General features: G+C 44.4%; 1 non-coding gene across 1 annotated transcript; it reads right to left on the bottom strand.

Annotated features, from left to right (window-relative positions):
* Positions 1-2,740: 2,740 nt before the first annotated feature.
* Trnat-ugu lies at positions 2,741-2,814 on the bottom strand. The gene has a single exon. It is a non-coding gene; the product is annotated as a tRNA-Thr (tRNA).
* Positions 2,815-5,193: the final 2,379 nt, after the last annotated feature.

Below are 5,193 nucleotides of genomic sequence, written 5' to 3'. Positions count from 1 at the left end.
TTAATTGATTAGCTCCTTTCATGGCCATTTATCACTATAGACACATTTTCATAATTTGTCATAAGTTTGCATCTTACGACTTCACTGCCATTACCGTGTCGTGGTGGTGGTGGTGGTAAGTTCAAATGGCTCTGAGCACTATGGGACTCAACTTCTCAGGTCATTAGTCCCCCAGAACTTAGAACTAGTTAAACCTAACTAACCTAACGACATCACACACATCCACGCCCGAGGCAGGATTCGAACCTGCGACCGTAGCGGTCTCGCGGTTCCAGACTGCAGCGCCTAGAACCGCACGGCCACTTCGGCCGGTGGTGGTAAGTTCCCATGGGACCAAACTACTGAGGATATCAGTCGCTACGCTTACACACCACTCAATCCTTTAAACATTTTTATTGGCCGAAATCCAGCAACGGTACGTTATTTAATTACAGTTATGTATATATAGCCACATAGGCTGCAGAATTATTATTATTATTATTATTATTATTTTTATGAAATAGACCATGGTTTCGACTGCAATACGACAATCTTCATCAGAATAAAATTTTTAGAGGGATTACACATTATTACCCATGGTGTTATTACGTGTAATCCATGTGAATTTTTTTTATTCTGATGAAGATTGCCCTAGTGCAGTAGAAATCATGGCCAACTTGACAAAAAAAATTTGTGCAACCGTTGTGACTATATATTCATCCTGTAGTGACTACTTAATCTAACTTAAACTAACTTACGCTAAGGACAACACAGACACATCCATGCCCGAGGGAGGATAACCTCCGGGGGTGGGAGTTGCGCGAACCGTGGCAAGGCGCCCGAGACCACGCGGCTACCCCGTGTAGCGCCATGTCATATCGTTCTGCTCATAGACCCATTACGCTGCCTTTAAATAGTGATGAAGTAGAAAAGGAACTTAGATGGCTGGGAAATAGAGCCCATTAAAGCGGCTGTCACAACATGGTGGTTGATAAATTTCGTAATTTCACTATTTCTAAAGGGAATCAGTTGCCACCAAACGAGGAACTGTTTTTATCGATTCCTTTCGAAGGCCAAGTCTCATATGACATGTACACTTCACTCTTACTTCTTTTAATATAGAACATTATCATAACGCAAGACTTATACCAACACGGTGACACATACAAAATTTATTGCTCAGATTCTAAGGCTGTCAATATTGGATAAAATGTAAGTAAGCGCGATCCAAGGAACACACAGCATTAAACAGGAAAAAACAACATAGGAAATAAATCCATGTTCGCAGCTCACCTCGTGCAATACACGATAGTCACAGTGCGCACAGCAAAGAAAACAACCTCGTAATACTTCATACAGCAGTCTAGCAGTGGTTCTCAACCTGAGGGTAATTATCCCCTAAGGGCTAAAATGAAATTTCTGAGCGATAAAAACTAGGCGGTTCGAGTCTTTTTCAGTCCCGAAACTAAATTATTTTCAAAATATCATTACTGTTATCAAAATTTTGTAAGACACTTTTTCTCATTTCGTAGCATTAATGCGGTGAAGGCTACAGGTTCCTCGCATAGTCCACCCACTACATACATCTGTTGTGCTTTGTCCCATACATCGCTTATGATAAAAGTGAAACATTTACGTAGCAAATGGAGAACCTTTCAAGAAAATATCTTCTCCAACTTGTAGATAGCAAGTGCAATAGTCCAGAAGTTGCTTCATTACTCGCTTACAGGCCGGCCGAAGTGGCCGTGCGGTTAAAGGCGCTACAGTCTGGAACCGCAAGACCGCTACGGTCGCAGGTTCGAATCCTGCCTCGGGCATGGATGTTTGTGATGTCCTTAGGTTAGTTAGGTTTAACTAGTTCTAAGTTCTAAGGGACTAATGACCTGAGCAGCTGAGTCCCATAGTGCTCAGAGCCATTTGAACCATTTTTTTACTCGCTTACAAACAGATAAATGAATTAATTGACAGCTTGAGACAGGAGTAACTACGTAAGGGCTACTGTAATGCTGTAGATAGTTTCACTGTTATTATTGTTAGAGTGGTTAGACAAAAAGCGTTAGCAGACTCAAGTCGTCCAACTTCCGCCGGTTCAGACGTAAGGAGTGCAGCAAAGGAGTGATTTACGAACGGTTAGCCTCGTGTACACATCTGAACCTGTTTAATTTCTAGATGGGTTACGATGTGCAGGTCAAGCAAGTGGAGGTGGAGAGGAGTAATGCAGGGCAAGCATGTTTTGTAACAAGATACTTAGCTTTCTTTTCTAAGAAGGAGTTGTGGATAGCACTTGCGATGCACCACCAATTCCCTCGTCATTCATTCTATCACACACACACACACACACACACACACACACACACACACACACTAAGTATTACCATTAGTAATTTTAAATGTCAAATTGTTCCCAGAAAAGTCTTTCGTTGTGCTGCTTAGTTACGTGCTAAATTTGGTGATAATGTGAGGTAGAGGGGGACAACAAATGGCTGAGGGGGGAGGGGGTAATAACTCATCATTGGGTTATCTGCTTGCGGCAGGTCTTCACTGCGTAGCTCTCCAGGCGTTCCTCTTCATTCTTGTGTACCCTCCTTGTGGCCTGCTGACATTATCCAGCAACTGGAACCTTCTTCTGCCCTTTCCTCTCTTTCCCTGAACGAACCCTTCAGTTGCCTCTACTAGAAGGCAATCTCTTCTTACAATGAAATCAACACCCTTAGCTGCTTATAGGCGTTGACATACGTCAACGGGGACAGATGCAAATGTGTGCCCCGACCGGGACTCGAACCCAGGATCACCTGCTTACAAGGCAGACGCTCTATCCATTTGAGCCACCGAGGACACATAGTGCGACTGCAGGGATTTATCTCTGGCACGCCTCCCGCGAAACCCACATTCTCAACGTATTGTCCTGCACTACATTCGTAGTGCCTCCCGCGCATTATACTCATTACTCGCGACGCGTTGCCGATTCCCGTAAGAGTTCGGGCTCTGTTTGTGCATTCGTACAGAAGAAGAAGATGGTCAAGTGGCCGGTGAGCCTTAACTATATAAAGATACCATCTTAGTATCTGGAGTTCAATATCGTGTTGGACCGCCCTTAGACTTGATGGCAGCTTCCGCTCTCGCAGGCATACGTGCAATCAGGTGCTGGAAGGTTTCTTGGGAAATGGCAGCCCATTCTTCAATGAGTACTGTACTGAGGAGAGGTATCGATGCAGGTCGGTGACGCCTGGCATGAATTCGGCGTTCCAAACCATCCCAAAGGTGTTCTGTAGGATTCAGGTCAGGACACAGTACAGGCAAGTCCATTACAGGGACGTTATTGTCGTGTAACCACTCCACCACAGGCCGTGCATTATGAACAGGTGCTCGATCGTGTCGAAAGATGCAATCGCCTTCGCCGAATTTCTCTTCAACAGTGGGAAACAAGAAGGGGCTTAAAACATCAATGTTGGCCCGTGCTGTGATAGTGTCACGCAAAACAAGGGGTGCAAGCTCCCTCCATGAAAAACACGGCTGCACCAAAACACCACCGCCTCCGAATTTTACTGTTGGCACTACAGACGCTGGCAGATGTCGTTCACCGGGCATTCGCCCACACACACCCTGCCATCGAATCGCCACACCGTGTACCGTGATTCGTCATTCCACATAACGTTTCTCCACCGTTCAAGCGTCCATTGTTAACGTTCCTGAGACCAAGCGAGGCGTCGTTTAGCATTTACCGGCGTGATGTGTGGCTTACGAGCAGCCGCTCGACCATGAAATCAACTGTAATAGTGAAACTTCCTGGCAGATTAAAACTGTGTGCCCGACCGAGATTCGAACTCGGGACCTTTGCCTTTCGCGGGCAAGTGCTCTACCAACTGAGCTACCGATGCACGACTCACGCCCGGTACTCACAGCTTTACTTCTGCCAGTACCTCGTCTCCTACCTTCCAAACTTTACAGAAGCTCTCCTGCGAACCTAACTGTAATAGTACTTGCAGAGGATCCAGATACAGTTTGGAATTCCTGTGTGACGGTCTGGATTGATGTCTGCCTATTATACATTACGACCCTCTTCAACTGTCAGCCGTCTCTGTGAGTCAACAGACGAGGTCGGCCTGTACGCTTTTGTGATGTACGTGTATTTTCACGTTTCCACTTCACTGCCACATCGGAAACAGTGGACCGAGGGATGTTTAGGAGTGTGGAAATCACGCGTACTGACGTATGACACAAGTGACGCTCAATCGCCTGGCCACGTTCGAAGTCTGAGAGTTCCGCGGAGCGGCCCATTCTGCTCTCTCACGTTGTCTAATGACTACTGAGGTCGCTGATATGGATTACCTGGCAGCAGGTGGAAGCACAATGCATCTGATATGAAAAACGTATGGTTTTGGGGGTATTCGGATACTTTTGATCACATAATGTATTTAGGCCGCCGCCGCTGACCGGAGGGCTCAGTCACTGATTCACTCATCGAGTTTGACGTCTGTCATTCATTTGCAGAGCAGACTCAGTTCACATCACATAGCGACCAGATTAGTGACTACAGCGAGACTAAAGTTTGTAATAACGAGATTACCGATATTGTCTGCAAGAGGACTATTACTGAAGAGCTTGTACACATGGTCTCTATTCCAGTTAAGTAAATGTTAATGTAAATAGAGAACTGAATTGTGTTGTAGCCAGAGGATACTGGCCATGTCAGAATCATTACAAATTGGGAACCCATTAAGTCACTTGAGAAGTACCGATGTTTGTCCCAAAGGTCTGAAGTTATTTTTAAATGATTCTGACGACACTGGAAGACAGTTAACCTCGGACATTTATTCAACATTTTTCCCATATTGTTTCAGTTGTTTTAGAATGTTCTAACTTTTTACAACGCTCTGATGTTAGTATAATGGAAACTTCTGATGCAGCCAAGCCTCTTATTAGTAAAAGTGAGTAAAAAATGAAATCTTTTGCTAGTGGAACAAATTAAGTTTTTCATAAGTTAACTGTTTTAGGAAGCGCCTTGAAGGCCATCTTATGGACTTTTAAGTCTAATTGAAAACATATTTAATCAAGAATTTCAAATTTCAAGATCATTTGGCAATGGCAGTACAATCATGGCTGCCTCTTTGTGCATGGTCCAAGCAAAAATTTAAACATTTTGAAGAAGTGGTTGACTCGTTTCCTTTGGACGATGTAGTTGAAGATTGTTTACAGGATGAACATTGTAATGCA

This window comes from Schistocerca piceifrons, chromosome 2 (assembly GCF_021461385.2).
Source record: "Schistocerca piceifrons isolate TAMUIC-IGC-003096 chromosome 2, iqSchPice1.1, whole genome shotgun sequence".
Taxonomy (NCBI): domain Eukaryota; kingdom Metazoa; phylum Arthropoda; class Insecta; order Orthoptera; family Acrididae; genus Schistocerca; species Schistocerca piceifrons.
Note: the sequence above shows the minus strand (reverse complement) of the source record. Positions and strands in the feature narration are given on the sequence as shown.